The following is a 12,362-nucleotide window of genomic DNA, read 5'->3' on the forward strand; positions in this document are numbered from 1 at the left end:
TTTAATGAAAAAAAAACAACAACCCTGCTTTATAGTTTGTGTATAAAGTGCAGGTTTTGTTAACAGTTGTGGGAAGGCCTTGAAATAATACAGCTTAACTGGAAAAGCTAGACCTGAAAGGTAACTGATCAGACAGAAAGAAGGTGAAGCCCCATTTAACAGAGACGGTTAATAATAATAACGGATTGTGCATGTTGAACCAGCAACAACCCCAAAATGACCAATTGATCATGTACCTCAGAATTGTCAAACTGGAAAACAGCAAAAGTAATAAGAAAAGATATGCATATTTACCATACACTCGAGAAATAACCATACAGTTATTGAAATGCCTTCACTCTGATTGGCTAACAGACATCACTAGCCAGTGTATTATGAATACTGAGAAATAACAATATCATAATTCTATAAATTGGAGACCCTATGTACACTATATTCTTATATGTGATAACTTTTTGAAAATATTTCAACATTGTATGTAGAAGGGATGGAAGGGAAAGGTGAGTGTAGAATTATTAGGTAACTATAATTTTCCAAAAAGAAAATTCCTCCTATTAAATCCTTTCTGATGTGGATCTCTGGCAGGTCCTGAAACTGTTTCCAGTCCTACACTAATGGAGAGGCTGATTGCTATGATGTGTAACATTGGCGGTGGAAATTAAGGGGCGGGGGGTGGGGGAAGAAATGTGGAAAGACCAGAGGGCTAACCGGGAAAAAACAACCCTGATACTGTTTTTAATACTTAGGACATGTCTCTTCTAATTATCCACTTTCAAGAGTCAAAATGTTCACCTAAGTGGTTTCCTCTGTTATTGTTCAGCTGTTTAAAAAGTCAAAGACAAACACATTTGGGGATTATAACAGGATTTTATTTTCTATTATATGAAAATTGGCATGATATAAATTAACTGTTATTGCACCCATGAGACAAAAGTTTTACACCAATTTATACCATTTATACCCAGGGTTCTGTATAAAACAGCTCCTCAAAATGTGTAAAAAGGTTTTTGACAACTTGTTCTTGCAGGTTTTTTTTTAAGAGTTGTTTCTATTTTTCTTTTGCTGATATTTCTTTATACGCAGGAAGCCAGGATTTTGTGAAAGTACAGAACTATAAGGAAGTGTGAATGAATAATCCCAAGGGGAGGAAGCCAGGCAGTGAAGCGAGTGAATGTGTGACTATGAGCGAAGAGCAGCAACACCTAGTGGCTAACAACTCATTATTAAGTCAAGTGATTATAGACACAATTTAGATTTTATTTTTAACTGGAAAACTGAGGGTGGAGAACTAGGGGAAATGCATGCTTTTGGGTAGAAATGGCACAGCCTAGGGATTCAAGCACAGTTTCTAGCACATTGTGGCTAGCAGGAGTAGTCCACAGTTTGTCAGAGAATTAATGCACTGTGGCATGTACCAGGATGGCCGAGTGGTTAAGGCGTTGGACTTAAGATCCAATAGACACGTGTCTACGTGGGTTCAAACCCCACTCCTGGTAGCTCCTGTTTTGGGAACGGATAGCTCGGTGGTTTGAGCATTGGTCTGCTAAACAGAGCGTTGGGAGCTCAGTCCTTGAGGGGGGCCATTTAGGGAACTGGGGTAAAGATCTGTCTGGGGATTGGTCCTACTTTGAGCAAGGGGTTGGACTAGATGACCTTCTGAGGTCCCTTCCACCCCTGATATTCTATGAAATATCATATTCACATGAGAAATGAACAACGATTGAAGAGTCCAAGTAACTTGCATACTTACCAGTACCTCTGAAATACCCATGAGTAAACAGGTAACCCATAGTCTGATTTCCCTGTGATTCCATGAACATGGAGGGAGGAGAGCACAACCTTTTGGGGCCCTGGTCTTCCTTGCCGCAGGATCCCACAGGATTCCATCTGCTAGGATTACTGGATTGAGTACCTACAGGGATCCATTTTCTATGATAATCAGCTGGAGTCCCTTAATACAACTTGAAGCTGTCTTAATTTGCCCTGGGTCTCCTCTGCAGCTGGTACTGAGTACTGAATCCACAGGATGATTGAGGAAATGACAGTGTTACCCTGAAAACTGGGTATGGCTACCCCTAGAATAACCTGCCTATCGCTCCCTTATTCTGTCCCTCCCGAGGTATGGGTTTCCAGGGCAAGTAAGAAAACACTAAAGGAAATGGTAGTAACTGTCTGACAGAATGATTGACATAGGCAGTGTTATTTTTCCAAAAACAAAGTATCTTTTATTAGTGTGACTAATAATCCTGACTACAATGTATTCTAAGAATAAAAAGCATACACAGGTCCCTTACTGCAAGTTAAAGAGCATTTAAACTGCAGTAGTAGACAGTCTAAATTATTCTAAATGACGCACTCTGTTGCTGCTGCTGCTGCTGCTCTGGTCAGTTAACAGTCAGTTTGGAACTTTCCTTTGAAATTCTCGCTCTTTCTACCTCGCTCCTTCCAGCAGCTCTTCTTGCTCCTTCCCAGAAGCTCTTCTCGTTGGCTCTTGACTGCCAGCACACTGCCTTTTATACGCTGTATCTGAATTTTATTTTATACTATCTAGTATTAACCCTTACAGAATGTTAGGATATAGATATTCAGGCCTGCCTGTAAAGGTCTATACTTTAAGAATTTAGGTGTATTTTTATCACTTATGTAGTTATAGAGGTATAAAACAAAGAATCAAAATTGCAAGTCCACCTGTGTATAGGCCTTCTCTCATTAGTCTAAGGCAGGGGTGCACAAACTACGGCCCAGCGGGCCAGATCTGGCCCCTCAGGGCTTTGGATCCAGCCCACGGGATTGCCCCCCCATGGTGCCACAGGCCCCATGCCGCTCTTAGAAGCGGCCGGCACCACTTCCCTGTGGCCCCCAGGCAGGGGGGCAGAGGGCTCTGTGCATTACCCTTGCCTCCAGGCACTGCCCCCTGCAACTCCCGTTGGCCAGGAATAGGGAACCGCAGCCAATAGGAGTTTGGAGGAGATACCTGGATGTGCGGTAAGGGCAGCGCACATGGAGCCCTACACCCCCCTCCTCCACCAGGGGCTGCAGCATTTCCTGGAGTGTCGTGGCATGGGGCCAGGGCAGGCATGCAGGGAGCGTGCCCTGGCCTTAGTGCATACTGCTGCCACCCCAGAGCTGCTTTATGTAAGCAGCACTGGGCTGGATCCTGAACCCTGCCTGCACCCCGCCCCCCAACTTCCTGCCCTAAGACGCCTGACTGCACCTCGCACCCCTCCTGCACCCCAACCCCCTGCCCTGAGCCCCTCATACACCCTGCACCCATCCTCTGCCCCAATTAGGGTGATCAGATGTCCTGATTTTATAGGGACAGTCCTGATTTTTGGGTCTTTTTCTTATATAGGCTCCTATTGCCCCCCCCCACCTGATTTTTCACATTTGCTGTCTGGTCACCTAGCCCCAATCCCTTGCTCTGAGCCCCTTCCTGCACACCGCACCCGCTCCCACACCCCACACTCCTGCCTGTATTCTAGCCCCCTGCCTCAGCCCTACGTTCATGGCCCTGCATGCAATTTCCCTACCCAGATGTGGCCCTCGGGCCAAAAAGTTTACCCACCCCTGGGCTAAGGCCTTTGGCTTAGCAGCAGGGGAAGCCATAAGCTGGGAAGCATCTGGTCATATCCTCACATTCCAAACCAGTCACATTGAAATAAGGTGCTGTTGGGATGATCCTGTCCTGATAATGACAATCACCACCAGATAAAGAAACACATTTTAAGATAGCATCCTGTCTGGCAAGAAATCACTTATAAGTTGTGGTTGTGAAACCCTCATTTCTGTATTGTTTTATCTTTATGGCCCCCACTTTTCTATTGTTAATCTGTCTGGTTCTCTAATTGTTTCTGTCTGCGGTATAATTAATTTTGCTGGGTGTAAGTTAATTAAGTTAGTGGGATGTAATTGGTTAAAGCATTATGTTACAATATGTTAGGACTGGTTAGTTAAATTTCAATAAAATGACTGGTTAAAGTATAGCTGAGAATATTACTCTATAAACTGAGGTCAAACAGGCACTGGAAGGGGAAATTGCTTGCTACGGTGAGGGAATGGGAATAGGGAATGGGAACCAGGGAATAGGGCACAGGCAAGGCTCTGTAGCATCAGAGCTGGGAAGGGGACACGGGGTAAATGCTCTGTGGCATTAGAGCTGGGAACAGAACATTGGGGAGCTATCAGTGTATAGAGATAAGCCCGACTGGTGTGAAGGCCTTTGGAATATGTTTGCTTGGAAACTAACCGCAATAAACATTGCATTGTCTGCACTTTGGACTTCTGCTCTTTTGCTGCTTGCTGTCTGCGTGACAAAACCAGGGAAGTGGGAGGGTTGAGGGAAAGCCCTCTAACACTGAACATGCTCTCTATTAACCATTACCTCATCCTTAGCTACCTGGAGAAAAAGCCTCAAACAAGCCCAGACTGGAGCTGCTTGACCTTTCCTTAACCTCCTACTCTATATGCTCACTTGCATTGTCTTTGCCTCACAGCAATGATTTCTTCATCTGACTTTGCAGCCCAGGCTCCAGATCTAGCCTACTTCATGGCCGTTCTTCATTTTATGTAACTCTCACCAGTGGGCATGCTCAGCTCAGATACAGCATTTTAACTATAGCTCTGGTCATGTGACCTACAACATAAATAGGTAAGTGACCGGCAGCTTTCAGTTGGTGAAGTGACTTCTGCTTATTCAAGGAAGAAGCCAGGGACACAAAATGGAGGTTAAGACTACACAATGGAGTCTGGAGAATTTCACCAGTATCAATGGCATGACTCCTGCAGGAGAAACACTGCCTGGACCCAGTAGAGCCATGAGGAGGAGGAGCCATCCATGTCGAACACTTTTCCCTCCATCAATCTGGAGAGCCCTTTCCTGCAGAACACCAAGATCCACAGAGTTGGGAGGTTTCTCCTTATCCAAACTCTGCAGCCCTCTCCATGTTTCTTCCTTCAGGGGACGCTTCATAAAAAACTCTAAAAGTTCAACCCTCTGGACTTGTCCTACCTCTATGTCCCCTTCTGCAAGTTTCTTCGATGGAGGTTGTGGTCTAGCCATCAATTAACATTGTGTCCCAAAGAGTATGCACTGACTTTTCAATGAATAAAGAAATGACCAGGAAAAAACTACATTGGTTGGCATTCTCTCACAGAATTTTTGTTTTGTTTTGAAGGAACTGCCCACAAAACAATCATTTTAAGACTTTACTATATAATTCCAGCACCTGTGTCTTCTTAGCATCCAGTACAATGGTTAAAATTATAGCAGCAGTATAGAAAGTGCTTCTTAATTGTGTTATTCTGTTTCTAACAAGCCACATACAATAAAGAGCATGATGTATACTGCTCCATCCTGTATCATCTCCTCTAAATTCCTATCTGTCTATGAGTCCAAGTCATGATTTCCTTTTGCATTTGAAAATTCTCCATGAGCTTGAGCCATTTTAAATTTGGTTTTACATTCATCTAGTCTCTCACCAAGTTACTCTTATTTTGCAGTCTCTGCCTCTCTTCCTCTGATCCTTCTTCCTGAGCCTCCACATTTCGGAGTTGCTCTTTCAGTTGTGCTGTCAAATGTATCTGGAGCCCTGTCCCTCAATTTTTCTCCCAGTCATTGCCTTTTTATCTGTCTTTGTTGATTACTTCCTCCTTCACGTCACAGTTAACCATGGGAGATGACAAGTGACAGATAAAGTGCGCAGAACAAGGGTTTGAGAAGGTGACATTCATTCTATTCCTAGGCTGTGAGTTGATTCATAGAACATTTTCTTAAATTCTGTGCAGTCATTCTTATGGAAGAAAATTCCCTTCTGTAAAATCTCATACAGCGTTACTGTACCAGGTGATTGTCAGCTTGGAGAATCTGGGCTTGTCATAACATTTCTTCCCAGATCTGGATCTTAGCGTCCAAAATATGGGTGTTAGCATGAAAATCTCCAAGCTTAGTTACCAGCTTGGACCTGGTAATTGCTGCCACCAGCCAGGAATTATACAGTGCCTAGCTCACTGTGGTCTCCCCAAAACTTTCCCAGGGGACCCCAAGACCCAGATTCCTTGAGTCTCACCCCAAAGGGAAATAACCCACTTCCCTTCTCCCTCTTCCCCTCCAGGTGTTCCCTCCCTGGGTTCCTGGAGAGATATACAGATTCAAGCTCCGTGAATCTAAACAAAGGGATTCCACCCTCCCTGCTTCAAGTCCTTGAAACACAAGTACCGAGAGATCAAACCTCCCTCACCCAGAGGGTATGCAAAGTCAGGCTTAGTAAATCTAAAAGAAAGAGACTTTCCCCCTCCCTTCGTTTCTTAGTCTTAACCAGTGAAAAACACTCAAACGGGTCTTAAAAAGAAAGCTTTATATAAAAAGAAAGAAAAAGGACAGAAAATGGTCTCTGTATTAAGGTGACAATATACAGAGTCAATTGCTTAAAGGAAAAAAAATGAATAAACAGCCTTATCCAAAAAGAATACAATTTAACACATTCCAGCAACTACACAAATGTAAATACAAAAAAAAACAATATAAACCTATTGTCTTACTATCCTTGTAGTTACAACTTGGAAACAGAAGATTAGAAAGCCTGGAGATAGAAAAATCACTCTCCCAGAGCCGAGAGGGCACAGATACAAGACAAAGAACAACGAACTCACACCCAAAACTTCCCTCCACCCAGATTTGAAAAAGTCTTGTTTCCTGATTGGTCCTCTGGTCAGGTGTTTCAGGTTATTGTTTGTTAACCCTTTTATAGGTGAAAGAGACATTAACCCTTAGCTATCTGTTTATGACAGGGCTGCCAACATCGGGAAAGAGAGTTAAATTTTCTCATTGGTTTTCTATCATTCTTTGAAGACAATATTGACTGGATTTAGTCTGGCAAGGCCCTTTACATAGATGCTAACTGGTACTTAGACATGATATGACCCTTGTCTCATCTAAGTAAGTTTTCATCAATTTCCCTCCTTACTGTTCTCTCTGTGTTGAGAAAGCTTTGGGCTACTACTCTGCATCTCTGAGTCAATAAAATAAATTAAGAAGGCACTGATTCTGTTAATGATCACTAATGATGAAGGGTGCAAGGTGCCAGCTTCCTGCAAATTAGTAATCTTTGTATATTGCCGTGGAAGCCAACTCTTGATGTTGACTTTCTTGTGTAAGCAGAGTCAGGATAAGCTCTACACTGACATCTGGTGGAAAGAAGTTCAGAGAGTGTATTTGCATAGGTACGCCCACCCTATCCCAGACTCCCAAGCTGTGGGATTGCTTGGTGACAAATTGCTCACCCTCAGTTGGGGGGTACTGGCTAGACATGGGACATGGGTTCCAAAACCCAGAGAATTGAGAGAGGTTGGGAACAGGTATCTGTGCCTGGTGGTGCAGTCTCCTTGTGGAGCCAGAAGCACCAGTTGCACCCTCTCTTCTCTCCACTGTGGAATGTCAGAGTTGATTTTTTTATTCTCTCAAGAATCTAAATACAGGTTACTGAGCTGAATGTCCTTTGGGCTAATAGTGCACTAGCACTAGGGCTCCCCCACTAAGAGCTGAGATCACTAAGAGTTGAAATCACAAAAAAGCTGAAATGACTGAGCTGAGAGCACTGAGCATTGTGCTAACTAGTGGGGGAGCCTGAAGATATGCTGTGGAGCAGAGCAGCGGGTGGAGTGGAGCAGTTGCGAGGACGGCTGGAGCGGATCACGGGCCAGCTGGTGGCAGCAGAGTGGAGTAGCTGTGGGACGGGTGGAGCGGCCCACAGAGTGAGCAGAGCTGAGCAGTTTTGCAGAGCAGCTCATGAAGCAGAGCAGCTGGGGGAGCGGAGCAGTTCCTGAGGATGGCTGGAGGAGCAGAGTGGAGCAGCTGGTAAAGCGGAGCAGTTCGTGGAGAAGGCAGAAGCAGAACCCACGGAGAGGCAGGGCAGTTGGCCCTGGACCACGTAAGGTGCCCCTTTCTACCCAGGCTGGGGGGCGGGACCTCTACAGATAGACTCTTGAACTCTGGGGTGGCATTGACCAGAGACTTTTGGGTTGTTGGACTTTGGGGTGATTGGACTTAAAACCCTAAGTGGAAAAAGGACAGTGGCAAACGTACTTGGAGGTGGGTTTTTGTTTATGGTTTGTGTTATAACCCTGTTTGTGGTGTTTCTCCAATGGGATGCCGCATTGATTCCTTCCTTTATTAAAAAAGATTTTGCTACACTCAGACTCCTTTGCTAGAGGGGAAGTATTGCCTCCTAGAGGCGCCCAGGGGGGTGTGGTATGTGAGTGTCCCAGGTCACTGGGTGGGGGCTTGAGCCGGTTATGCATTGTGTTACTGAAACGGAACCCCTGGATACTGAACCCGGCCCTTGTTGCTGCCAACTAGAGGGGCAGAAGGGTTACACTTGCAAAACAGTGCCATTTTTTGGAGAAGGTTATCAAAAAACTTATTAATGATGTGGATGATGGGATTAGCACTACAAGTGTAAATAAGTAATATGATTCCTTCTGCTCACATTGGCTAATTAAAATGCTTGATAAAATTTGCATGAAACATTACATATAATTTGAATACCTGCATCTTAAATAATACAGCAAAACACCCCCACTGCACCGCTTACTCCCATAAAGCCATCAGTTTTCTCTTCCTAATATCCATCAGTTTCCCTCAGATACATCAGTTCCCCCAACAACTCTGCAATCCCATTAATGACCCTCCCATAATTTGTGTTTCCTGTACCCACTTCCACTGCTGGGGTAGAATATCTTCTCTTAGCAGTGTTTACCTAGAACTAATGATTATGGGACTTCATTGAATAAGATACTCCTCTGAAGACCTCAGAGAGTTAGTAGCAGTGTTATTGGATGGGTTTTCCCTGCTCCTGTTACCTTTCATAGGGCGCTTTGCTTTGCAAGAAAATCTTTTAGGGTTGGGGCAGTGGGGAGTAGCTATCTGAAGAATCTGCTAGGGGAGAGCAGAACATAATACACACTGAAGACCCAGGGACATGGTGGATTAGCTGTCTGGTCACATAAAGAAGGTGTGGGAGAGAGGGAGAAAAGCTTACAGCGTTCCCCTGGACATATCTAATGTTAGGAAGTGGATCTAGGGCTTGTTGGGGGAAGGGAACAGTAGGAGCAGTTGTCAAAAAGAGGCATGATTCACTGACTTCCCAACCATGTAAACCACCTCAGCCCATGTGCACTGAACTTCTGTGAGCATGAGTTAAAGTACAAACACCAAATCTTGAAGTGAGGTTTCATTTCAGTGGGTCTGATGTGCAGCTGTGTTTTGTCACATAGATTGTTTCTAAATGCCTGAGGACTATGTTAGTAAGTGTCTACATTATAGTGCTTTACTTTTTACCTTGCTTGGTGTGGTACAGGGGACTGGCGCTTCAGCCACTCTCAGAGCACAAAGGGCACAAAATCTTCCCTCAACAGGACAGGTTGAGACTCACCTTGCATAGGGAATTCTTGGCTGGCACAACTCCACACCGACCCCTGCCATTCCTGCCTTTGTCATAGGGCATGTGGAAAATATAAGGGAGTTGCTGTAACTTACATTGAGGATTGAATGGCCCCCAAATTTGGGAAATACAAAAGTGTCTTTAAGCCACTTTTGTCCCCCTTCCCTTCTGATCCTGTACCTAGCACTCTTTGGCTGGACTAGATAACATAGCTTAGGAGGATGACTATTGTAACTTACATCCACTGGTGGGTGTATTATATGTCCCACTCTGTGCTTACTCCACTGAGGATGTGAGTTTGTTACAAGTCCTAGCCACAGAGTATAGCTCAAATTGTAAAGACTTCTGCTTTTTTGCTCTAAAGATGCTCTGCTGTCCGTCAAGATGGTAACTTGTGCATAACCACTACATCGCATTAATGACACCAAATCCAAGCACACAGACCTGTGCTAAAAGAAGACTCAGGCCTGGTCTACACTACGTGTTTAAACCGATTTTAGCAGCGTTAAACCGATTTAACACTGTACCCGTCCACACTACGAGACCCTTTATATTGATATAAAGGGCTCTTTATATCGGTTTCTGTACTCCTCCCCAACAAGAGGAGTAGCCCTAAAATTGGTATTACCATATCGGATTAGGGTTAGTGTGGCCGCAAATGGACAGTATTGGCCTCCGGGCGGTATCCCACAGTACACCACTTTGACCACTCTGGACAGCAATCTCAGCTCGGATGCAGTGGCCAGGTAAATAGGAAAAGCCCCACGAAATTTTGATTTTCATTTCCTGTTTGCCCAGCATGGAGCTCTGATCAGCACGGGTGGCAATGCAGTCCCAAATCCACAAAGAGCTCCAGCATGGACCGTACGGGAGATACTGAATCTGATGGCTGTATAGGGAAACAAATCTGTTCGATCAGAGCTCCGTTACAGAAGATGAAATGCCAAAGCGTTTGAAAAAAAAGATCTACAGGCTGCACAGTGCTGTGTGACAAGCGTAACGGGAAGCCAGAGACTCAAACGGATGCTCATGGAGGGAGGGAGGGGGTACTGAGGACTCCAGCTATCCCACAGTCCCCAGCAGTCTCCGAAAAGTATTTGCATTCTTGGCTGAGCTCCCAATGCCTGTAGGGTCAAACACGTTGTCCGGCGTGGTTCAGGGAATAGCTCGTCAATTTACTCCCTCCCCCCCACACGTGAAAGAAAAGGGAAAGAAATCGTTTCTTGACTTCTTTGAATGTCACCCTATGTCTACTGAGTGCTGCTGATAGACGCGATGCTGCAGCAGTGAAGAGAAGTGTCTACTCCTGTTTCCTCCCTAATTGCAGGTGGTGCAATAGGGCTGATAGCTGTCATCACCATCAGCCTGTGAGTGCTTCTGGCTTGTCTCAGAGGAGGTTGACCAGAGGCACATGGGTAACAATAGGAATGATTTCCAGTAGATAATACAGAATGGCTAATAATACAGAATGGCTTCAATCAGCCTCCTCCCTTTCATGTGAAAAGAAAAGATTCTGTACTGTGTGAACTATCATAGCAGTAGGATGCTGGGCTCCTGTCATAAACAGATAGCTAAGGGTTAATGTCTCTTTCACCTGAAACACCTGACCAGAGAAGCAATCAGGAAACCGGATTTTTTTTCAACTTTGGGTGGAGGGAAGTTTGTGTAAGAGGTCTTTTGTTTTCTGTCTGCCTGCTGTCTCTGAGCTTTGGAGAAGTAGCTCTGTTTTCTAATCTTCTGTTTCTAAGTGTAAGGACAAAGAGATCAGATAGTAAGTTATATGGTTTCTTTTCTTTGGTATTTGCATGAATATAAGTGCTGGAGTGCTTTGATTTGTATTCTTTTTGAATAAGGCTGTTTATTCAATATTCTTTTAAGCAATCGACCCTGTGTTATATCATCTTAATACAGAGAGAACATTTGTATGTATTTTTCTTTCTTTTTTATATAAAGCTTTCTTTTAAGACCTGTTGGAGTTTTCTTTACTTCAGGGAAATTAAGTCTGTACTCACCAGGGAATTGGTGGGAGGAAGAAATCAGGGGGTAGAGCTGTGTGTGGGTTGTATTGGCTAGCCTGATTTTGCATTCCCTCTGGGGAAATAGGGAAGTGCTTTTGTTCCAGGATTGGAAACGGAGAGGGCAAGTCCCTCTGGTTGGATTCACAGAGCTTGTGTCTGTGTATCTCTCCAGGAGCACCTGGAGGGGGGAAGGGAAAAAGGATTATTTCCCTTTGTTGTGAGACTCAAGGGATTTGGGTCTTGGGGTCCCCAGGGAAGGTTTTTCAGAGGGACCAGAGTGCCCCAAAACACTCTAATTTTTTGGGTGGTGGCAGTAGGTACCAGGTCCAAGCTGGTGACTAAGCTTGGAGGTTTTCATGCTAACCCCCATATTTTGGACGCTAAGGTCCAGATCTGGGACTAAGGTTATGACAGCTCCTCTTCCCCACGCTGCCTGGACTGTCATAGCACTGGGAGGCTGCCTCCCCCTCATTTTATGTCACTAAAAACTCAGCGTTTCTTATTCCTGCATTCTTTATTACTTCATGACACAAATGGGGGGGGGGACACTGCCACAGTAGCCCAGGAACGTTGAGGGAAAAGGGAAGCAATGGTGGGGTTGTTGCAGGGACACCCCCAGTGAATAGCATGTAGCTCATCCTTTTTGCAGGATCTGACAAAGAGCAGCTGTATTCTCTGATACATGGCTTTTTTAGTACGTTTACCCCATACTCGAGGCAGGACTAACTCCATTTTTAAAAACCATAAAGGAAGGATTGACTCAGGGAGTTATTCCTAGTTTTGCTATTGAACCCCCAGCCAACCTCAGCCAAGGACTTCCCTGATAGCAGTAGATAGCACAGAAGGACAGATAACCATTATCTCACCGTCAAATTACACTAACAGCAGACAGTACAAAACAACCAAG

The 12,362-nt window shown here is 44.6% G+C and overlaps 1 non-coding gene across 1 annotated transcript; it reads left to right on the forward strand.

The window, feature by feature from the left end:
- The first annotated feature begins 1,413 nt into the window (after window positions 1-1,413).
- TRNAL-UAA lies at window positions 1,414-1,496 on the forward strand. The gene has a single exon. It is a non-coding gene; the product is annotated as a tRNA-Leu (tRNA).
- Window positions 1,497-12,362: the final 10,866 nt, after the last annotated feature.

The sequence above is a fragment of the Gopherus evgoodei genome, unplaced genomic scaffold (genome assembly GCF_007399415.2).
Source record: "Gopherus evgoodei ecotype Sinaloan lineage unplaced genomic scaffold, rGopEvg1_v1.p scaffold_31_arrow_ctg1, whole genome shotgun sequence".
Lineage (NCBI taxonomy): Eukaryota > Metazoa > Chordata > Testudines > Testudinidae > Gopherus > Gopherus evgoodei.